Source organism: Tiliqua scincoides, chromosome 2 (assembly GCF_035046505.1).
Source record: "Tiliqua scincoides isolate rTilSci1 chromosome 2, rTilSci1.hap2, whole genome shotgun sequence".
Classification (NCBI taxonomy): domain Eukaryota; kingdom Metazoa; phylum Chordata; class Lepidosauria; order Squamata; family Scincidae; genus Tiliqua; species Tiliqua scincoides.
This window is the reverse complement of record NC_089822.1, coordinates 59,781,159-59,806,296: the sequence shown is the minus strand read 5'-3', so window position 1 is coordinate 59,806,296 and position 25,138 is coordinate 59,781,159. Positions and strand designations below refer to the sequence as shown.

At 42.3% G+C, this 25,138-nt stretch overlaps 1 protein-coding gene across 3 annotated transcripts in view; it reads right to left on the bottom strand.

Moving 5' to 3' along the window:
• The window catches only part of SEMA4D (semaphorin 4D), a 146,005-nt gene that overhangs the window by 86,568 nt on the left and 34,299 nt on the right, over positions 1-25,138 (bottom strand). The gene's annotated exons all lie outside the window — the stretch shown is intronic.

Here is a 25,138-nt window from a genome sequence, read left to right as displayed (position 1 = left end):
CTTTGGTTTTTATTATTAGCAGCCCTAAACAGGAGTTGTGAGGACCTAAGAAGTGGCACTTCAGGAGAAGATGCTTAGCCCTTTCCTTCCAGTCCTTTTAGCAGTCTAACCCTCATCCCAGCTCCTGTTAGCTCCATGGGGAAGGTATTAGTTTTGCCATAATGAAGAATGTCTGGGGGGTATGGTTTACAACAGGGAAAGAATAAAACAGATTTTTCCTTATCTCCACAGAGTCTGGTGGGAATCCTGATTAGTAAAATTAAAAAGATAACTAAAAACCCCACACAAGATCCCAATCTTGAGTCTCCCGCATTACATCTAGTTTGTTCCTTGGAGTTTAATCCTGTATATGTTTATTCCAAAGAAATTCCTCCTGAACTTGATGGGGTTTATTCTCAACTTTATGCAAAGAACTACAGTCCTAATTAGCTATTTTTTAAAATAAGTCCTTCACTGTCGTTAACTGTCTAAAAATGTTTTTCCTCCCACCAGCAACAGTCTAGGGTAGGGGTGTCCAAAATCTGGCTCAGGACCCATTTGTGGTCCTCGGGGACCCCCAATCCAGTCCTTAGGGAGGCCTCAGTCTCCAATGAGTCTCTGGCCTGCTGGACACTTGCTGGAGCGCACGCTGGCCCGACGTGACTGCTCTCAGCATGAAGGTCGACTGTTTGACCTCTCGCACGAGCTGAAGGCTCTCTCCACTGCTTGCTGTTTCATGTCTGTGAAGCAGCGGCGGCAGTAAAGGAAAGGCCAGACTTGCTTTGCACAAAGCCTTTTATAGGTCATGAGCTATTGCAAGACCTTCACTCATTCATAAGTTCCATCGCTAAGATATTCTTTATGTAAATTTATTCAAATTTTAAATGTAAATTCATTCTTTTTTCCCAGCCCCCGGCAGTGTCAGGTAGATGTGACCTGCCTGCCAAAAAGTTTGGACACCCCTGGTCTAGGAAAAAGAAGGGGGAACCCTGCCTGTACATATAGTCTGCATCCCCATAATAGCGCCAATAAATGCTTTTGCCTGAATTTATCTTTCTGGGAACCCAGAGAATTAACAACACAAATCTGTGGCAAATTCATCTACTAGAGATGAACAAAGCCAGAATTGTATGGTCTACAAAGAGACAAATTCAGCCTTTGTTGAAAATACAACTGCCTTCACAGTTCACTATCTCCCAGATGTAAAATTCTTTCTGTTCCAAGGATGGCTCAGCACTACAAAACTGTATATCCTACATGCATCACTGTAAGGGCTAACCAACATCCAAGAGTGTGTGTGTTTGCTACAATGGCAGAATCACAGCGCCAAGCTCAGCTCTTTCTGAAACTTCAATCCTTTTTTTTTTTTGCCAAAAGGGCAGATGATGTACTAATTTGTACCTCAAAACTTATTCTTCCTCAGAGAGGGAGCATGAATGTGAGAAGTTACTCACTCTCAATAATTCCAACCTTACCACAGATGAGAACATTCCTGAACAAAGGCTGCACGACACCAAGCTTTGACAGAGCAGCATGGAAAATGCAGGCAATCCATATAAAAGAAGTGAGAAACAGGAGGAAAGCTTTTCATTGTGCTTCTTCCAGTACCCAGTTATCAATTTTGCAATACAGTTATAAGCAATGCACACAAAAAAACATAGTACTTTTAAACACACACACACACACACACCACCCCACATACTTCTCAGTATAAACCAAAACAACTGAGAAAATACAAATGCTGTTCTTTGGCAAATTATACAGGGATAAGGAGCCAAAAATAAATCTGTCAGAAGGCATTATCTTCTTTCACGCTGCACAACATGCATGCAGAAGTGTAAGGAAAGAAAGAAGATACTGTCTTCCAAATTTTCCATTCTAAAACCACAAGAAACAGCCATTGCTCTTCATCTTTCAGCTTGCTTCATTTTCTTACTCCACAAATCCAAAACTACACTACACTAGACTAGAATGGCTGGCACTGGACAGTTTTCACTATAGAGTTAAAGGTCAGGTTAGACATGTTGACAGAGCATGGAATATGCCTGAACACAATCTCTCTCTTGATGCCTGGACCACTGCATATTTTTTACACTGTTTGATCATAAAGCTTCAGAAAACCTTCTTCCAATGGTTCCATTGTCTAACTCACAAAATAACTGTGCAAATATTCTCACAGTTGCACTTATGCAGACTTCAGTTTATCTTTCTAACTGAAAAAATACTGAGCCATCCAACAGAAGTAGACCTTAGACTTGTCTTCTGTTCAGCACCCTTACTCACCTTAACAGCCTCAGGTGACCCCACTTAGGGTCTTTCCATGACCAGATAAACAGCTGGAGTCCCACTGATGCAAGATAGATCCCTAGAGATTTGCATATTCACATTTCATCCAGATGGCTTTGAGTGTCACATTTCAAGCTGGTCATGAGAAGTACAATAAATGTTTCAGTATCAGTTTCTATTCTAATTTTTTGGTAGGCTTGCAAAACAGAGAACAAGATGTGTCATTTTGTTAGCCAAAAGAGATAAAGTAGCTTTTGATTTTCCTGTCTCCAAACACACAATGCAATGATGGAAACAAATTGGAAGGGAGGGTAGGAGAGAACAGGTTTCTAGTGTCTGCTTATGTGAACAGCTCATTTTTCAGCAAGTGTTAAAGATATTAATTTCTTTAATTAATGCTAATTAACTATGTGAGCGACTCTCAAGGAAGTTTTCCCTAAAAGTCATTATATTCTTCCAATTTAAATGAAGGCAGTCTTTGTATTAAAAAAGATAGATTTTTTTCACTGTACACAAAAGTATTAAGAGAAAGACAGAGGGAAAACAGACATTCAATTCATCCTGTGATCATTTGGTACATTAATAATTTCCTTTGCTTTTTCCTGTTTCCACTTTTCCAAAGCAGCCCTTTTCCTCAAACACAGTCTGCTAAATTCAGCAGCAGTATAGTAACTCTAAGCAGATAGCAATGATTTTTGCAATACCCCAGTCCCAATGCCAGCATGCTGAAGTCATTGGCACCACTAAAAAGTCATTAACTAAAACTTAGGCTGCAACCCTATAACACTTGGAAATTGTGACTCAGAATGTTGTTTCTACTGTTATAGACAGAAATTATAGTATATCCTTATCTATTCATTCATTCTGGACAAGTAGAATGATTTTATTCATAGACAAACTGAAAGAAATTTGAACAAAAAGACTTGCAAAGTTAGTTATAAGATAACAGCCATTCAACAATCAGGTGACCTCATTTCAGATCCTAAAGCTTTGGTTTAATGTTTTAAGATACCAGTACAGTCTTTTGAGGTTGTCTAACAAAGATATTATAAGCTATTAAGCCTGTAGCCTCGAGTCTGAAGATAAAGTTTAGCTTATTCAGAATACTAACTCTATGGCACATGGGAAAAACATAATTAAAAAAACCCACATGACAGCTCCTCAAAATTAAACTCAGTAATATAATGCTATTTGTGTAAAGACAAAGAGTTACTGGGTATTCAAAAAGTAATATAAACTGACCCACTAGCACAAAAAATGAATATGGTGGGAGCAATGGCAATAAAAAAATTCCAAAGAGCAATCAACCTTTTAATGTTTTGCTGAAATCTGAAGTAATGAAAGAACAACAAAAGAACTCCCTTATGGCCAACTCATAGAATTCAGCTGACACAAAACCTACTAATAGTTCGCTGCTAGGGATGAAGCACCACTGGAGCAACCTCTATACCCGATGTGGGTTTCCTGGAGTTCTTGGTCTGAGGAGGGCATGAAAGGCCCACATCCCATAATAATCCTTGCTTGGGAACTCAGGTAATACCAAAAAGCCAATCTGGTATTAACGGCCATAATGCAGCTCCAAGATCTGTTGCTTTACATCTTTTTCCTGAACTAATTGTCAAGATACTGTGGCCTCTCCTCTATACCACCACATTACCAGCCTTTGGTTTGTTTTGGTTTGATTTCCAATCTACCCTCCTGTGGGATACTGTGCACCTGTTTTTGATGCTTCTGCACAAGCATGGGGTGGGGAATAGAATTGGGCTCTTAGTCTGCTCTCCATTAGCAAGGGATAAGACTAAGATCCAGCATTATCCAAGGGTGCTCCTATTTAGAAGTGCACCAAAAGACCAGATCCTACCCAGCATCTATGTGAGCAGAGATCCATGGAGACTTACAGTTCAATCCTAAATCCCCCCTCCCACGCTGATATAGCAGCATAGGCTAGGATGCATTCCACGAGGGAATTTTGGCAGCTGGAGATTTCCTTGAGGTAAGGGGACATTTGTTCCCTTGCCCTGGGTTAAGCCCTAACAGCCACAATGGGTCTAGAACCTGTGCCAGCTATATAGTGCAAGTCTGCATTGATCCGTGCTGGTGGATCAGGCGCAAGAAGGGAAATAGGATATGCCGTGTTTCCCCTGTCCTTGGGCTGCACTAACCTGGCAGGTAGGCATCGCTGCATGTGCTGGTGGGAAGGCCTTCCCAGGGACATGCTTATCCTTTGTGTTGTTGCAAAGTGCTTTACGCTACTTTTGCGATAGCGCAAAGATTGGCACGCCAGCAGAATGCGTGTTCCACTGGTGTGCAACCTGGGTTGGGGCCTTAATGTTAAACTTCCCTCTCTAGGAATAAAAGTTTGCAATTAATAGAAATTCTTCCCCAGTTACAAAAGAAAATCCATACAATACTTACAAAGATTTTTAAGTCTCCTATCGTAACTAGAATCTGATCTGTAGTGGGGGAATGGCCTGGGAAGTACCAGAGAACTAAACCATCTTTTCTCATAGGTGAACTCAACTTCCCCATCCTGAAGAAGAATGCGTCTTCTGCTGCTTAAGTGACACACCTTCTGGAGATCAGATACTATGGTCAAGCTACAACAACAAATGTGTAGCATCCACAAAACTTGATTTCTATGCTTAAAAAATACCAAAGTCAGTTCCATCTTTTTGAAGAAATAAAATCTTTCATCCAACATTTACTATGCTTTATCCGATATGACAGAAAGTTACATAAGAAGAAAGAAGAAAGACCACAAAAGAATAAGAATAAATTCAAAGAGACTCTGGGTTAAATCTGTTTGAAAAAGCATAGCATTAGAATTTATCATATATAAATTGCTTCACTCTGCAGGAAACATTTAAGTGCAGCAATCATAAATTCCTTAGGGATAATAACTTGTATAAAAACTGACATTCCTTGCAGATGTTTAGCATAAAATAAGTAAACCTACTTATTTTTCTCATAAACTGTTGATGAACAAATATTCCTGCTCTACCCAACTATACTAGTGAACTCTAGTAAAGAAGCATCTTGTTTGCCATTCATAGCTCAAATAAATTTAATAGGAGTCAAAAGAAACATTGCAAGTTACACACACATTCAGTTAAGGATCCACTTCTTTCTTTCTTCATACAAATAAGACACACAGCATTTATAGAGGATGCTATTTAGAAATACTATTTTTAGAAGCACATGAGGTCCATGAAGACTCAGGACTGCTCTTTCAGAACTGATCCAGATTGTGACTCAATCTCCTGTTCTGGTGTTGCTAAGGGTAAAATCAGGGCACACCCAGTTGGGATTACCTCCCCCCCCCATATTAGCCAGCTGTTGTAGATTTCCCTCATTCTGCTGATGAAGAGGGTGGAAGGAGCCACCACTCATTGTCCACTCCTGGTAAGCTTGGAGAGGTGGCAGTGTATGGCTTTGTCCAGCAACGTAGTGCTAGTATTTGGTGCTATAATACACAATCAGGCAGGTATATAGACAATCAGAACAAGTGAACTACCTATGTTGAAACCTGTCAAGTTGCGTAGACAAGATAAATAACATAGTTCAAAGCACATTTCATATGGTGAGCACTTAAAACTGTGGTCTTCCTAGGCTAAATGAACCTTACAGCACAATCCTTAGGGCTGGCTTTGCCAGTAGAACACGTTTCATTGGTGAAAATAGCTTTATGGTTGTCACCAACACAACAGCACCAGTGTGCATAGCCTGGCTGCCCCTACAAGTACCATGCAGTTGGATCTACAGAAAGATTGATCTACCAGTGCAAATATCCACCAGTGCAAGAAAGGCAGCATGGGGGAAGGGGGAGTGGGGGGGTGGAATGGGGAGGAAAAGGAGTAGAGAGGAGGGTGGTTTGGATTGGCTTCAGCCTTGCTGGGTCTGTCAGCTGTTGGAGTTTACCCTAGGGCAAGGGAATAAATGTTCCCTTCTCCAAGGATGCTTCAAGTTGCTGAAACTCTCCCGTGGGATACTGAAGAAGCCCATTTGGCACTGATGCTTCGCTAGTTAGGATTGGCCTGTTAGTATCAGGAATAGTAGTCACTGCATAATACTAATATACTAACTTAAGCCCATGGGGGGGGGCAGGGACATCACTATTTACATATACCAAAAACAAAAAACCCAACACAGTTTCTCAAAAAAATTCCAGAAAAGGCTAAACACAAATGGAGGTTCTTTTTCTCAAAACTCATTTGTTTATAAATGGTTCTTCTTGACACTGAAATGGTTAATGGATTCGACAAACAAACTTTAAATCCACTGAAAACATTTCTTTTGTTCTTGTCCAAATCCTAGCTGTGCAAAGTTCACAGTGAATTTGAGAAAGGTAGATTTCGTTTTGACGGAAAAACACTTTTGGCAGAGAATCAAATACAAATTATCACCCTCTGATCAGATGTCAAAAAACTTCAAGTTTGAACGTTTAGCCTACAATCTGATTTCTGCAGGTCAAAACATCATTCAGACCTGGTTTTATTCTACAGGTCAGAACACTTCAAAGTTTAAAACGCTGCACTGTCACATAATCAGCCTAAGCATGTTCATTCCCCCAACCCCCTTTAGGCATTCCTCACTGAATACAGTCAAGCTCCATCATGTCCAGAACAACCTCACCCCACAAAACAGAATGGAAACTTGATGTTCAACACTGCCCCTTTGCACTGCACTGCAATTCTAAGTGTTTAGCCTACTGATATTTGTCTGATCTGGTGTATGTCAGAATTCTGAATCAAAAGAAACTGTTGCAGAACCACCCCATCCCCACCAGGCTCCAAATGGCCAAAACATTAGAGCAAGATACCTATACACATCCGAAGTCTCTTTGAATATGAATGTGATTTCTTTTGCCATGTTGTTACTTCTGTTTAGGAGAAGTAACAACATGGCAAAAGAAGTCTTAGGAGAAATAAATTCACTGTAAGACTGTTGAAATAGTTCAGGGAGGATACCATTCTCCTACAACTAAAGCTCCCAACCTCGCCCATTAGCCATTTTGTGTCAATTCATAAAGAGAAATTAGACTACTTAATCCCAGCTATCTAACAAGATCAAGAACTAGAGGGCAAACAACAAAGATCTCTGTGCCATGTTAAAAACTAACACATTACTTGTGCCAGGAGCTTTCACAGTCAATGTAATGAAATGCATGGGCGTTAGTTTTTCAAATGTCACAAAATTTTTGTTGCTACTTTTGCTACAAAACTACTCATCTGGAGCTTGGTATCAAAAAAAGTTATTTTATGTTTTCAGAAATAATCTTCCATAAATGTGTGTCTAGCTCAGAGGTTCTAACTGTGGGTTGTATCCCACAAGCGGGACCGACAAGTGGGTCATGACCTGATTTTTGGTGAGTTATGTAACATCACATGAGCTCTGGAGAGCTTCCAGGTTACTGAGCTTTCTTTTTCTCTCTTTTTTTTTAAACGCTAAGAGCCCACCTCCAAATACCACCAAGCAGAGCGCTCAGCGGTTTTTGAACCTGCTCCAGGCCCAGTCTCACTGAAGACACACTAAGGAGACATGCTCTTCACATTAAAAAAAAAAATGTGAATGCTCAACAACCCAGATGTTTTGGAGGTGGCATGATTGTGTCATCACATTGCTGCCAAAACTTCCAGCTTGCTGAGCTCAGCGCTGAAGGTGAGTCATGGAGCTAAACAGATTGAGAACCACTGACCTAGATCAAGGGTCTCCAAACTACGGCCCAGGGGCCAAATCTGGCCTGCCACAAGATTTTATCTGGCCCTCAGCACTTTAAAATACTTTTTCCCAACCATGCAGTCAGACAGCATGTGCAGTTCTGCCCGCTGCACTTCTTTTCATATGGCCAGAGTTGTGACAACCGTGTTAACTCTCATTTTCAGTCACGTGGGCCAATGTTTTAAAACCCACAAATCATAATTATTCACTGTTAACCTCACCCCTGCCGATAAGCCAAATTGGGTTTCTGCATGTTGACTTTTCAACAATGCTGTAAAACTATTGCAGTGAGGAAACAGCATCGTTTTTGTATATATGTAAACAAATCAAGTGGGTTTCACAACAAATCAGAGACAGTGTGCCATGCATTGCTCACCTCCACCATATACAAAATTGTTTTGTTTCAGCCCATAACAATGTGTAAACTATATGATGTGGCCGACCTTCTGAAAAGTTTGGAGACTTTCGATCTAGATGATTACATAATAGAGACTTATTCACTATTTCAAACTAATCAGTAAATAAAAAAGAATAAACAGAAACACTCATTTAAAACAGCGCAAGTATGTTTACAAAAAAGTAAGCCTTATTCAGTTTGATGGTTTAATCCCAAGTAAGTGGGCTTAGATCTGCCTAACATATCTACAAAAAAAAACAATTTTAGTGAGCAGTGGACTCCTTACATTCTGCAGTTCCTAAATGGTGCATCGCAATGCCCTGGGGAGTCATAAAAACATAAAAAGAGCCTCGCTGGATCAGGCCAAAGGCCCATCTAATCCAGTTTTCTGTATCTCACAGTGGTCCAACAGATGTCTCAGGAAGCACACAGCAACAAGAGACCTGCATCCTGGTGCCCTTCCCTATATCTGGAATTTCTGAGATAGCCTACTTCTAAAATCAGGAGGTTGCACATACACATCATAGCTTGTAACCCATAATGGACTTTTCCTTCAGAAATTTGTCCAGTTCCCTTTTAAAGGCATATAAGCTAGCTATCACTACACCTGGTGCACTGCGAGGCACTTCCCCGGGAGCCACAGGGCCGGCTGGCAGTTAGACAGTGTGTGACATTGCAAAGGCATATGAGAAGGCGTTGGCAGGCCTTCTGAAGTACAGGGAAGTTGCATGTGGCTTCCCAATGCCTCAGAAGACCAGCCAGAACCTTCTGAAAGGCACTTTTGGTTTCTCACCAAACCAGAAGAGCTTTTTAGAAGGCTCAGGCATGCCCTCTGAGGTGCGAGGAGGCCGCACACTACTTCCTCATGCTTCAGAAGGCCTGCTGAAGCTTTCTCACAAGTCTATGCCATGTTCTATAAGTCTCCAAACCCAGAAGTGCCTGGTGATGATGTAATCGTACTGCGTTTGCAGCACATAGAGGCGTCACTGGACACTGAAGTTTGGGAACCACTGCCTTATGTGTGTTGATAGCTATAACAGGGGAAGATGCTCCAATATATTCACAGAAGTCTGTTACCATAGTTGTGTGGGACTCCATAGCTAATTTTTTTTCTCTTATAAAAAAAAATACTTTAAGGAATACCAGGCAACTAAAGCTACACAGAAGCTTGTCTACATCAACAGAGAGCTATCACTAGTCTCAAACCAAAAACACAGCTGAATGATAGGGTAAATTAAAACAGGTCTGGTTGCGCTTAAGGAGTTAGCATCAGAGACTGTTATAATGGCACCATAGAAGCTTATAGCAGCAAGAGCTGAAAAAAAAACCCAAAGACCTGGAGCCAGTAAAACAGAAAGCAACACTTTAAAGCCACAAAGAGTGAAGTGATAAATTATACAAATTTATCAAGAAGGCATTTCATGAAGTTACCACATTATCTAATTTTACTCTGCATTTCTTTTATAAATTGTGGTAGTGCTCTGTTAGGTGAAAGGCAATTTCACAATTCTGAACAGAAATGGGCAACAGATAAACCAGAGTCCAACATTCATCTCTTTGTCATAATTTCCTCTAGAAAGTCTGAAGCATGTACATGAATGTACCCAAATATCTAAACTGCTTACATTGACATTTTTTAACATGAACCTTCAGAATGGATGTGTGGTGATCCCATTACGGGGCAAGGCTTGTTCAACCTTCAACAAACTGTTTTATTTATTTAGACTGCCCTTCCCCTAAAGAGCTTAGGGTGGTGTATATAGCTCCACTCCTCCTTTTGTCCTCACAACAACCCTGTAAAGTAGGTGAGGTTGAGAATAATGAATAGCTCATGGTAACCCAGGAAGCTTCATGCATGAACCTAAGTCTAAGACAGATTCCTGAACCAGTACACCATCCTGGCTCTCAAGGATATCATTAGTTATATATCACTTCTTATTTTAATGGATGAAATGAGTTGCAAAAGATAAAATTAGATTCGTTGTTGTCAAGTCCCACAAACAGAAACATTACATGGTTCCCAACTAGGGTAGAAATATAAATTCCAGGAGTAAACTTAGTGAAGGCAGCCTACATACAATTCAATCAGGATGACCATTTGCTACTCACTTATACATATATTTGAAAGGCACAATGATAGCCCTTGTGAGAGATTATTATCCCTGAGGTACATTAAGCATATACCACTGACCAAAACTGAACAGAGCTAGAAGCTGTGAAATTTTATAAACAATCCATTCTTATTTTTGGAAGCAGCCTACAATGTTGAAGGAAAGAGGATTTTTTAAAATGCCAAAAGACCTTGTATCCATTTTTAATTTGATCTTTTCCAGCATCATTTGTGCAAGGATTATAGACTTCTTAAAAACCGAGTCCTATTCTTGTGGCTTATAGCTGCAAAACTATTTCCTATCTATTCCTGGGGGAGAAAGGCAAAGGAAACCCCCACCTTTAATTTCAGCATTATTTCCCAGAAGATTAAGCTAATGCATAATGAAATGTATCAAGAGTGTCTTTCCCCACCCTGTTCCATTCTGACAACACTAGTGCGCTCCACTGACAGCAAAATTCAGAACAAGCAATTTGACCTGAGCAATTAGGCTCACTTCTTTTGTGAAACTTATAATGAAATGGATGAAATTTCCTTTTCAATACCACTGCCTGTTCTAGTAATTGTCAAGGTAAATTGCACTGAAATACCTCATGCATTTGACAAAAAGCCCCTGTGAAAGGGGATACTTTAGAGTACAAATGTCTCCTGGGGTTCACCACTTAAGAGTCATAGTGCTGAGGTATTTCTTGTTCATTAAGACACGACACCACAGGACATTTTTACAGCAAGTGGGAAACATCTTAACTCTGCAATTTATCAGCAATAAGTCTGCACAAAGACATCTGTGCCCATCTCACTTATGAAGTGAAGTTTGTGCTATCTAATTATCGGTTATAAATATTAATGGTTTTTAAAAGACTTCCAGTTTCTGAAAGCCAAGTTCTCTTGTAAAATGGCCTTCAGACTATTTGCATGACCTGCAATTTGGCAACAATTATGCAAAAGCAAATCCGGCTGATCATAATGCTTACCTGTTACATACTGGTTGGAAAATGCAAAAAGAAAAAGGCTTCAGCAAGACCTTGCTACCTTCTTCCATCCAGTTCCCAAAGGAAATTACTGTTAACCAATTCCAGTCTAGCCATAAAATTAGTGATAACCACATTGACACTAGCTTCCAAGGTGAGGTTATTAAAGCTGCACTTGCAAGCTAAAAAAGGACCACCATTTCAAAGGTGAAAATATCACTTGCGCATCTGAAATTGCATTTTTGTGCAAAGCTCTTGAAGTACTTCTTGCCTCTCAGAAGGGCAATTGTTTCTGTGTAATGAGCAAGGACAAACGCATGGGAGAGTTCCCAGAGCCTGAGAATAAGAACTGACAGCCAGGACAAACAGGTTAAATGATGCAGACATCATTCGTACGTATGAACATACATATCACAAAACTCTGAAGCGTTGATGGGAAATGAGGTGCTGTAAATGAAAATGCAGCTGGACAGTTTGCGCCTATTGAGCCACAGTTGCACAAGCACTTCCTTGAGTCATAATAGCTACGATCTTATCCTCACTCTGGCTCAAATGCCGCGTAGATCAGCTTCCCACCAGGGCCAACTTCTTCTGCAGTCTTGCTATAAGTTGAGAGCAAAGTAATATTGCACTGACACCTATAGATCTTATAGGCTCTTAAAAGTTATATTGGATAGTCGGGCATAGAGTCTGTCCTGGCAAAGGGCAGAAGGACAGCATGAACCATGGCAAGAGGAAAACTGCCCAAAGAACCACTGCATTAGTCCAAGTTCCACCCCTGGAAATACTATGATTTACAGCCTTTCACCAACACTGAAGCATACAGCCTAATCAGCTGCGAAAGCAAAGTACAGCCACATGATTGCATTCTTAAAAATATCTTCTTGTGATCCTAAATGTTGACTATTCCAGCTTTGCAAGGAGGCAGAATTAAGGGGTAAAAAGGTTTGTTTGTTCGCTTGAGTCTAATCCAAACATGAAATCTAATCTATTGTAAAAACCTCAAGGAGAAAGTAGTTAAGGAACAATCATACCACTTAGCATAAAGAGAAGTTGCTCAACTCTGTATTCTTGCATTTCATACTAGGTTCAAGCTAGCATTGTTTCTCTATTTGATTGACCATGCTGATTATGTGATTGACCTTTTTCTGGGAAGGGTGATACGCCAGGGTAAATATATTGAACAGTAGAAGATGTTTTCAGTTGGCCTTGCGTGTGCCAATTAAAAAGCAGGTTGTGAGGTTTTGTATCTGCGACTACCTTATCTACACACATATATATCTTACCCCATTGTGGGGGCAGAATAGCTCAAACTCTCCTAGAAACATCTATAAGATATTGAAGGGCCTGGTCTGATGCTTCTGTTCTGGAGAGAAATTTGATGCATGAATACTAGGAGCAACTTTCAGCAAAGCCCTCCATTTCATTTATCACATGCACAATTTAACATCTGACTCACATTGATTGGAACATGAACTTTCTCGAACCCCTCAAAGGATCCCCAAACTTAAAGGGGAACTGGTTATGGGTTAAGAGAGACACGGTACAGGTTGAATGTCACACTGTTCACATGGCATATGGGATGGGAAAAGCATGTACAAGCCAAGAACTTACCAGCAATCAACCCCTTGTTCTCTTGTATCCCAACAAAGAATACAAAAAGCTGCACCTTGCTATTGAAAAATAATCAAATGGGTCTTGTTCTCAAAAGCCATTCAGTGAAACTCAAGAGCTGTTATATAACTGAAATTGTAATCACACAATTGAAATTGTACTCGCACAACTCCATCCAACAGTTCATTTTGAAAGGCAAAGATTTCAACAGGAACAGGTGCTTCAGTGCATCATGAATCAAGGTATTACAACTGTGCTGCAAGTCATAACAGCACAACTGCACTATGGAAAGCCTTTTGTGGGAACCAATGGGATAAAGAAGGATAATTCTATCCCCTCAACAGTCTCCTACTGGTATATTATTTATTTTAAATGTTTGTATCCATCACCTTGTATACCTGAGGTAGCGCCATCAGGGTGACAGTTTGCACTTAAAAGCAATACCAAAGATCCATAATAATTTTTTTAAAAGGAAACAAATATAGAACATAACTAAGAAGTAACCAAGTAAGAGCAGCATCAACAGAGAGCCAACCAAAGTACATTATTATTTTCACTGCCCACCTGGAAAACCCCTGTTGACTGTGGGAGCTAGGCATCCCCTGGGAAGGTGCCTTATAATCTGGGAATCGCCACCAAGACCACCCTGTCTCACATTTCCATAAACTGACCTTCGCCAAACATTGCAGCAAGACTTCTAATGAAGAACACAGTGCATGGGAAAGTTCATATAGGAGAAGGAAATCCTTCATGAAACAAAAGTGCCAAGCTATGAAGGGCTTTAAAGATCATAACCAGCACATTAAATCGGGTCTGGAAATAGACTGGTGTTCAGTGAAAGTGACAAAGAACTGGTGTGTTTCTATATACTGTTGCAATATGAGAATTTATAAAAAATTCCAAGAAAAATAGCCACCAGAATGCATTAGACATAGATGATTCTATTCTACAAGCTTTTGTCAGTAAGTACAGGTTGAGTCTCATTATTCACAAGGGTGAGTTATTCCCATAGCTCACTTGGATGGTAAAAATCGCATTAAAGCAAATCCATTTCAAAAACAATGTCCCTTTCTAGGCAAATTAAAAACAGTCTTGCTGATCTTTGTGATGTAAGACTCATTAGGCAGACAACCATCAACCAGTCTCCCTCCAGACTCTTGCAGCGTCCCAATGCTGGTTGCAACTTGGAACTTACAAAACTAACAAAACACCTTTGGCCCAGGCCAAGAAACTAGCAACTACGCTGCTACATTGATTCATTGGTGACCAATGGTTGGGTCAAAGGCTGCAACCAATGAAGTAAATGGGGGGGGATCTAATTGGTGTCGCTCCCCTTTTTGTTTGCTGGCGGAAGCAGTGCCTCCTCTGCAGCTATCCCGTGCTCACCCTCAAGGTTGAGACTGGGGCCAACTCCACCCTAAGATGTGCAGAGACTGCTTGCTTTATGCTGCAGAGCCTGCAGGCATGTGCTCGTGAACAACTGCTCCTAGTGAAGTTGCCAGCCGAGCTGCCTTCAAAAGTGCATGGGATCTGCACCCGTGGCACATTTCCCAGCACCCAGGACTACTAAGCCTTGCCACTAGCTATCAGGTGACTGCTACCTTTCCAGTTCCCCCAAGCCCCTTTGGGTGGCACAACCAGTCATGTCTCGAGTCCCACTGTGGGATCCTCCACCCCCAGTGGGGTTTTCCTAGGTAGCGAAAAGCCCTAAATCTAGAAATGCTGCTCACAAGCATAGCCCTGCTGAGCATAATATGCCATAGCCCTGACAGGCATAGTGTCTTATGTCCCCATATTCTAAACTGGCTGGCCCCAGAGGGCACATCCAAATTATGGCTGAGGCATAAATCAAAATCCCTTCAGCCAAATTGCCTGATACTTGCAACTCCCTCTCCTTCCCAGCCCAGGGAGGGGGGCAATATCCCTGTAAGATACTTTGAGTTTCTCTACTAACCCGACCACCAGACCCCGGGCTGCTCCTTGTCAGGCACATAGTCTAAGTTACCTGGGTTGGTTTTTTTTTTTGTTTTTTTTTTTTTGGGGGGGGGGGAGGCAGCAGCCTCATCCACCCATGCAAGGCAGTAAGGTGCTCCCTTTTAGGCCACCGGGGGGACTGAATTGGGCTGGGGGTACTGCCCTCCTACAGGCCGGTGCAAGATGGGAAGCCCCAGTTCCTTGCATCCCCATGTGTCCATTTAGGAGCTACTGGATCTGTGCTGGCTTGCACTCACAGGCGCTCATCTTATGCCTGTATACTCATCAGTAAGTCCCATTAAATTTGATGGAACACACCCCCAGGAAAGTGCGGACAGGATTGTAGCCTGAAGTCCAGCTATGTCTACCCAGAAACAAGACCCCTAATACTCAGTGGGTCTTATTCCTTGGAAGTTAGAGCAAGGATCTGAGCCCTATGTTCCAAGCCTCAGCACGCGGACTCAGAAGCAAGCCCCATTATAGCCCCCACGGGGCTTACCCCTGGCAAGTGGGGTGAGGACTAGAGCGCTATGTTCCAAGCCTCTGCATGCCCCATCAGAAGCAAGCCCCCATTATAGCCCAAGGGGCTTCCTCCCTGGAAAGTGTGGTTGGGGTTGCAGCCCCAGCACTTAAGCCTCTGCTTGGCTCCTCAGATGTAAGCCCCATTACAGTCCCTGGGGCTTACTCCCATGAATGTGGGTGACGGTGGAGGTGCTGAGCTGGCGCCCGCCTCCCATGGCGGGGATCCACCGCAGGGCTTACTCTTCGCTCAACCGGACACATCCTGGAGCCCAGCAGGAAGACCTGGCTCCGAGTTGGAAGGCGGCAGCCTGCCCCCTCCACCCAGCAACCCATGTGGGCGCCCTCCTGGGAGGCAGCAGCAGGAGCTGCGAGCGCCAGGTGCGCTGGAAACCCCGGCAAGGCCAGCAGGGAGACCTGCTCTGAGTTGGAAGGCGGCAGCCTGCCCCCTCCGCCCACCAGGCTAGGGACTGAACGCACATTCCAAGCACGTCTGCTCAAAAGCAAGTCCCCCTGCACGCCACAGGGCTTACTCCCAGGAAAGTGTGCCTGGACTGCACCTGATCCTTTCCTTGGGCAGAGCCTGTCCAAACCCCCATCCCCACCTTACAGATCAAACACACTGCACATGGGATCCAGCGCAGGAGGCCTCCTTAGAAGTTGCACTGGTCCTTAGTCCAAGGTGGCTGGATGGGGTCAGGTCCACTCGGTGCCCACAAGCAAAGAAGGAAGGGGGGCTGTTGCTGTGTCCTTAAATTACTTCTGTTCCCTCCAGCCACAGCCCTCCGCCAATCCCCTCAGGGGAAGGGGCTGGTGTGTTCCGGCATGGCCATACAAACTCCGATCTCCCTGCTGTAATTGGGCAATCGGGATTCTAGGCAATTTAAAAACAGCCTTGCTGATCTTACTCATTAGGCAGACAACCATCAACCAGTCTCCCTCCAGGGGCTTAGAAAGGTTTTACCCCAAGCCAGTGATCCCTCCCCTTCACCCAGAGCAAAGTGATTCTTTCTTTCATGTGCTTAGGGGGAAGGGAGGGGTTGCTTACCTTGGAGTGAAGCTGTTTTAAGTGCCTGGAGAGAGAATGATTGGATTGTCAGCTGCCTGCCCTCTCTCGTATTAGAGGCTGTTGTTAAATGACTGTTTTCCTTTAATTTAAAAGGCCCTTTTCATCACGCTGAGATGGAAAAATCAGTGGATTTTTCCACAGGTGAAAAATCTGTGGATAACTAGGTTATACCTGTAATCGTTTGTGTGACTGCCTCTCTACAACAGTAAGAAAAGCAGTTTTTTTAAACTGTGGTTTTAAAGGGATACATTTTCCTTTCTTCAGTGAACAGCACATTCCTTCTCATTTGCAGTGGCCATTTATAATGAGTCAAATTCGTGTATAAAAAATGCATGTATAACAAAGCTTGACCTGTATAAAGACGCCCCACTAGTATAATGGAACAAATTTTGCTGACCTACTCTTCCTTCTGGAGTTCCTAAACTGCAGGTGCTACAGAAAGGGGAAGATGGGTCAAAATTCCCCTGTCCCTGTCCCTTGTGCAAATGAATTTTTCCCATGAACTGAGCAAGCTCTTAGGATTCAACCCAGAAGTTATGCTATGCCATATTCTCATCCAGAAAGAGGTTCCACAGCACTAACAACGTGTGCAACAGAAACAGCAAAAGCAGGAACAACGGAACACAGTACGTGACAAGCCACCCAAGTTCACAAAAGAATTGAAGTACCACTGAAATTATTTCAGAATTCACAAGGAAATGGGTAGGAGCACATTTCATTACATTGTAATACGTACATTCAGTGTACATATCGACTAGTTTCATTTAAAGTTCTCTCAAGAGCTTACAATGTCAATCTGGCAAAAGATTAATCCCAAAGGCTTATAACAAAGAGAAAACATTTTATATCTGAATACAAATAATGTAAGTTTTCAATAACAAATCTGCTGAATATTTAAAATGCAGATAATACACTGTAGTAATAAACTGAAATTTGACTAGAGAAGAAATACTGCTAGCATCTCAGAAATCTACTATAGTCAAAATAAATATGATCATGACTTTTAAAAAACTATATGGGAAGAAGTGAGCTGATGCTTTCAGGCTGACAAATAATTAGATTATCTGGCTGCAAATTAGAGACAGGTAAGTTCAACCTGTAGGGGGGATGCACACTTCTAAGCAGTTGGAGCTATTATCTGTTAGAATACCAGGTCAAATCTTCTTGATTTTCAGGCTTTATAAAGCTAGCTGCAGAAATTACTGGTTTGAAAATTATCAAGGTGCTGTTTCATAGGATGTCAATTACCGAAGGTTGGCCTACTAAGATTCTAATGAGCTTTGTAGTTGCCACAGCCTTAGCACAATGCCTCTGAGTTAAGCCAGAAAACAGGCAATTTTGACACTGAGATATCTTGATTCTAAACAATGAACTTGCTTCCAAATCAGTGTTCAGGTGGAGCCTATTTATACACGTTAGTTCCGTTCCGTGACTCGGCGCGATTAAGAAAAAACACATTATGCTAAATTCCATAGTTAAGCAAATACACTGCAGACTGACACTTGGGGCTAGAAGGAAACTAAGGCAGCTGTTATCAATCCCCTCCCCTCAACTCCCCTCCGCTCCGCTCCTTCACCTCCCCCGTTCTGTACTCAGCCCTCCCCGTTGCCAGCTGTCCCGCTTCTTTCACAGGTGGGATGCTGAGCTTTTAAGAGTCCAGTCCTATGTGTTTCTACTCAGAAGTCCCATTCTATTCAACGGAGCTTACTCCCAGGAAAGTGTGGAGAGGACTGTAGCCTAAATCTCCTGCTTTGGCTTGCTGGGAAGACTTGCTTGCTGGGCTGTTTTGTTTCTGGAGCTGGAGCAGGAGAGCCTGCACCATTGGAGGGGGACGACACTCCCTGGGTTTTTTAAAACAATCCCCTCTGTTGCTGCCACACCTGCCCATGTGCGTGCGTGTGCGAGAGAGAGAGAATTCCACCTTGCTGCCCATGCTCTGGCTACAGAGGTTTTCAGTCCCCCCTTCCCCTCTTTGCTGGCTTAGGGGCTCCAAGAGTGTTACTGTTCCTTGACAAGAGGAACCTCTTCCAGGGCTCCAGGGCTATTTCCCTGCCTGTTCCAGGCGGAGCCTTTTTGCAGAGTTTTGGGCTGCCTGGAAATGAAGCAGAGGCCAGCGCAGGGCAAAGGAGGCAAAGGTGTGGGTGACTTTCAGTTCCCCCACTCCATTTGCATTGAGACAAATCCACAGATAAAAAATCCGTGGATAAATAGGTTGTACCTGTACAGTGGTGGCTTGCAAGACGAAATTAATTCATTCCACGAGTCGTTTCGTATTGCGAAATTTTCGTCTTGCGAGGCATCACTGCAAACTGCAAACAAACAAACAAACAAACAGCAAAAAAATTCATCTTGCGAAGCACAGCCATAGAAAAATTCGTCTTGCGAGTCACCAAAAAAATTGCAAAGCACTTTCGTCTTGCGAGTTTTTCATTGCTCAAGGCATTCGTCTTGCGAGGCACCACTGTACTTTGCTTCTCCGTCTAGCTTGCTAGAAAGCATAACCACTACAGTCAACAACACTTGTTTTCATGCAAGCATATTGGACCCAAGTGTCTATTCCTGGTTTGGAAAGTCTCTCCAGAGACTAGTGTTTATTTTATCAGTACTTACTTTAAAATTTTCCACTCATCATTCAGTCTCAAGACCCCCAAGAATTAAGGAAACACAACCCAGACTTTCGGAGAAGCCTTTCATAACCTACGAAAGCAAAGTGTGACTGGTCGACAATGCCAGCACTATTTTACAAGCCATTTTAATAATTAAAGCCAGCGGGCACGATAGGATGTTGCTTTGGCATGCTGTGCTTTACAAGTCCATCTGGTCTCATTTAAAGCAATGGTGGGATAATCCCCAACATTTGAGATTCTTTCAAAGGGAATCATTAGTTTCAAGAAACTTCTTGCAAACGTTATTGTATGGAGATTGAGGCAACACAGGCTTGGTGAGAAGAACAATAGCCACTCTGTCTTCATAATAAAAATGCCCAGTGGGCAAGCTGTCTAGGCTGTTTAAAAAATAAGATTTCTCCTTGGTGGAAGAATTAAATTTACGTTTTTCTCCAAATACAAAATGTAACCTGTAAAACATCTTAGAAAACCCATCAGTAACTGGCAAAAGTGAAATACTCAAATGTCACCATTTTGCCCTCATGATACTAGGTGATGGACCCAACAAATATTCAAAATAGAAAAGGGTGGGGGATTTTTGCAATGCAATGAGGAAGTGCTTAGCACAGGATTATGTCTCCAAGCATCAGGAAGCCCTGAGGAGGGCTGCACAGGGCTCCCTGCGACTCCTGGAGGCTGCAGCAGCCCTACATTAGTGAAAATAAAAGTACCCTCCTTCCCCTCCTTAGAGATACAATCCTGAGGATTGCCTCACTGCCCTCCCCCACCCCTAAAAGGGACAGGGGAACATTTATACAAAGGTAAAGGTGGTTTGAGAACCACTCTCCTAAGGAAAATCTATCCAGCAACATCCCTTTTATCTTTCAGGCATCAGGCAAACGTTACTGTATTCACCTGAGGTTTTGGTAGCTGATAACATACTGTAATTCGTTGTAGTTGATTGATTTGCCATCAATGAGTCTCCTTGGACCTACACAATCTACTGTGCACGCATATCTCTGAAGAGAGACCCACCCCCACTGGTGCCTTACCTGCTCTGACAAGGGTGGGGTCTGCCTCTGCCAAGTGTGCAGAGCCTCTGGCTGATTGCACTAGTGGCCCCAACAGAAACAGCAACATTTACAGCACCATAGGGGCATTTGACAATGACGGATCATGAGATCTGCCATCATAAATGCCCAGTATGATTGTGCCATAAGAAGCCTTTGATTTCAATATTCTGAAACTCTACACTCCATGTATTCCCCAAACATGCCTTTGCAAATTTTTCTAAACTGCAGTGTTCACTCTAACAAAGTTTGGGTCATTTTTTCCCCCAATGGTATTGAATGGGAAACTGAAGTCAACATATATCTTTTTGTTTTAATTTCTTATAAACAAAAACAAACTAACAAACAAACAAAAACACTATTATGGACCCCATTGTTTTTGCTACTGTTCCTTTACATAACTACAAAAGGGAAAGATCTAATGAAGAGTTTATTTTTATTCCTTATAGCCAGTATCACGCACAAGGCAGGCCACCCAGGCTGTTGTTTCTTTAACTTCCTTTGAGGTACATTTGACCCCAATTAGTAAAATACATTTTGGGGTCAGCAAGAGTTAAAAAAAGAAAGAAAACAGAGTGATTTAAAGAAATCACTCTCTTCACAAGGAGAATTCCCATCACTCTTAGCAATATTCTTTCAATATTGTTTCAGGCGGTTCACAGGAAAGCGGGACTATATAATTAAAGATCACAACTCCCATTTCATTAATACATTTGAAAAATTAGCAAAGGACACCTAAGCAAGTGTGTGCCACTGACCAGTCAGACTTGGATTTGGGAGGCCCCAGTTCACATCTCCCAGACTTTGCACTCATACTACAGACTTAGGCAATTCTCTATAGGCTACTTCCCTGTTAAAAAGATAAAACCTGCAAGCAGGAAGTAGTCTCCATACTCAAAGATACGTACAAAATATACACAACTGTCATGTACACAAATGTTTATTTTATAGCAAGTTAACATGTTAGAAAGCTTCCCAGCATGCAGACTTGCAGAAACTTGTACTGTAGATTCTTCCTGCACATGGAAACACTGCGTACAATTTTTTTCCTTACACAGAAGTTAAATGTCATGTATGAGCGAGTCATCTTAGTCGCAACTCACCAACTGTACAAGTCTACAGCAGAAAAGGTAACACAAGGTGTCCCGTTAAAGAAAACTAACACAGTACACCCATCTCTGCAAATCACCCTAACACAAATGTTTTAATTCTAAATACTTTCAAATAGATTATAAAATGTCCAAATCTATCATTGATTAGGTCGTGTTCGGCAGCCCGCAGTTTTCAACTATATTCATGGTTTTCAGGCAGAAAAGATGATCAGCTGCATGATGCATTCATCATGAGAGACAGAGGCTCATTTAAATTACTTGGGAGCACACCGTTAGGAAGTAAATTTCACTCTCTTCTCTTCACAAAAGCTACATGCCATCAAGTAACCTGTATGACCAAGGGCATTTCCAACTATAACCGACTACCAGCCTCTTAAAACAAAGTAATGTATGCATCCTGTTACTAGCTAACCTAGTTTGGGGTAGCAACACTGACAAGAGAATTTCATAGAAAACCAGACAGGACAATGACTTATATCCTGCTACTCATCATTTTCTTTTGTAATGCTAAGTTGTAAAGCTTCTGATGAACAAAAAAAAACAGGACTTCTCAACTTGGCAAATTTTTCTGGAATGATACACCTTGTTCACCTTCTTCTAAGCCGATGACACATATTTCAGTCAGCACATTTCACAATACACATTATGTTCTGTGCTTTGCTCTGTATTTTGTCCCTCTGTCCTATACTCCATTTCTCTGTGCTCCCCTCTAATTACCATACAAATCACATCCAGTTAAGTAAAAAAAAACACACACAAAGGCCTACTGTGGTCAAGGGGCTTCCGCTCAGTTTGCGGAAGATTGCAGTCTTAAATGCCCCACTGAAGAGCCAAATATTCCAGTCTGTATAAACTGAATAACAGCTCTGCTGTTAGAAATTCATTTCACCACAGCACTTCTAAAACCCAAGTGTACTAAAATTAACACCTTTAAAAATACAAACATATCCTGGTTACTTGGTATGCATCTATAAGCTCCAAATGAGCTGCCATACAAACTTGTAACAACACTTCGCACAAACTCTCATTACTGAAGACCAATAATGAGTCAACACTCAGCACGTAGGCAACTTTCCTTTAATAAGAAAAGAAAAAGTGGAAGATCAATTATGTGTCAGCTACACGAAAGTGGCACATCTGTTAATGATCAGTTTGTATGTAATCCAGGAGCAGTGTGGCAGCTGTTGAAACATGGATGCTACTATACCACTCCCAGCAATGTTTGAAGGAAGTTGAACTTGGGGGTGGGGTGAGTAACATGATTATTTTCCACATCTGCGCCACCCCAACCTTGGGGGAAATCATCATTTCCCTGGCCGTGCTCATAAAACCAACTTACTTCAAACAAGGAGAGGCATGCAAGTTCCCATATTGTTGCTAGTAACATATGAACCGAACCTATATTCAACTTCAAACCAATTGTATAAAATTATATCTTAATGTTTCCTATAAAGTACATTAGATCAGTGGTTCTCAAACTTACCTGGGTCACGCCTTTGCAGCCTCTTCTTCCTGACTCAGCTAGGCACTGCCAAACTCACCCAAGATTTTGTGATATCCAAGATGGTGGCGCCAAAATCTACTGAGATTTGGGCGCCACCATCTTGGATCTCATGAAATCTTGTGAAATCCAAGATGATGGTACCTGGAGGAACAGGTAGGAGGGGTGACCAAGGTCATCCCGCCGTACCTCTGTGAGTGTGCCACAACACCCTAAGGCATCACAATGCACACTTTAGCAAACCCTGCACTAGACCCTTAGTTCTGAAAAGGGGAGGCAATCTCCCGCACTGAAACAAACACCAACAAGCCAAAAATCAGAAGATGAAAATATAAACATGAAAACACATACAGGAATGTATAGGCTAACTGTATATGTCTAAGGGTGCAATCCAAACTTTGAGTTCGGCCAGCCCAAGTCCCTTGGGCCGGCCTGGGAAGGACGCAAATGTGCCATAAAGCACATTTGCGCCTCCGTGGGAGGAAGCCAGTCTGGCGCTCCCAGAAGCACTGGCCTGCAGAGGCCTCCACACTGGCTTCCTCCTGGCTCCTTGCGATGGCTTGGATGAGCCGACGCAAGGGTGACAGGTAGGCGTGGGGGAGGCAGGGAGGGGGAGGCATTCCTGGGCAGGGGGAAGGAGGGCGAAGAGAAGGAGGCGGGGCTGGGATCTGGCCGGATCCCAACCACCATCCCTGGGGAGAATGGAGCAACTTCAAGCCGCTCTGCTCTCCTCAGATCTCAGGAGATGGCGCCAGTCCGAGGAGACCCATTGGGGCCAGCAGCCCATACCTGGGGTAAGGGGAAAAGTTTCCCCTTGCCTCTGGCTAAGCTGCTGCTGGCCATAATCTTGTGCTGGATACAGAGCAAGCCTCCTGGTTTGCCTGTTCCAGCGAAAGTTAGGATTGCGCCCTAAAGCTTGTAGTAAAATAATTTAGGTGTCTGGATATGAGCGGGTTTAAAAAAGTTGAGGCTGGCACGTAAAAGTTTTCAAAAAGGGCTTTAAGTCTAATGTGGGGTAAAAAATGAATACATGCTTCTATGAATTTCAGGTATTTTCCCACTCTTTCCAATGGCCTTGCTAAAAAGAACATACAAGCATAATTTGTGAAAAAGGAAGATGTTGGTCAATAGTATTCACACCTTTCTTCCTGTTTAGGTTACAGAAGTCTCCAAGTCAACAACTAGCCCTGCATGTAATTATGGCTTTCATGTGCTGGTCCATTTCCAGGTGTAATTCAGGATGCTGGCTATTACCTATAAAGTCATAAGCAACTTAGGATCAGATACCTAAAAGACCACTGTTCCATCGCAATACTGCCTGTACCCTATGATCAGCAAATTAGAATTGAGTGTTCTGCTACTATTAGAGGTTCACCTGGTGGCAATGCAAGAAAACCTCTTCTGGGGCGGCACCCAGTATGTGAAATTCCATGCGATGGGGGCAGAAATGGCTACCTAGTCACCCGTGTTCCCCAGTGACTATAACCTACCTTTTCTATCAAGCTTTGTAACCTTTTATTTGTTTTGCTTTTACTTTTTCATGTGCCTGTCAGCCACTTCAGCAGACCATTTTTGAAGTAGAAAGGCAGGTTTATAAATCTTTTACAAAAAGTGATGAATTTTTAAGCAGCCACCACAAGATCTCAGTGCACAAAGGTCAGGAGATAGCTTAACCCCCTCCCATGTCAATATTTGTGCCTCTATAAAGCAGCCTGTTTCACAGATTGAGGACCCCTGATGCAGTTATTTTAACACTTTGTTGAGGGGAAAAGGAAAATAAAAATCCATGCTGACTTGAGGATACCGATCATTAAGAAGAAAATATGTTGCTTTAGAAAGTGTATGCAGCTAAAACAATTCAATTCTGAACCTGTACTGAAGAGGCTTAAGCGTCAGGGAATCGTTCCTAAAACATTAGCCCATCTAAACAGACTAGTTTTACAAAAGCAGGCCTTATCTTACAAAACGTAGTTGTCACATTTCTAGTATAAGCTGTGCCAAAAACAGTTCAAGAATGAAAATCTTTTAATATGTCTGCAGTTACGTGGGAATCTGGAACTCACCCATCCTTGATTTGCATAAAGTTATTTCTTTAGCTCAGGTCCATTTCTTTGAAAGAGGAACAGCTACTTGTGTAGTTCTGCTTGTGCAGAAACATGGCAATTACCAGCACTTTCAGTTTCTTGTATAAGAACAGTGTTAAGGGTCTCAA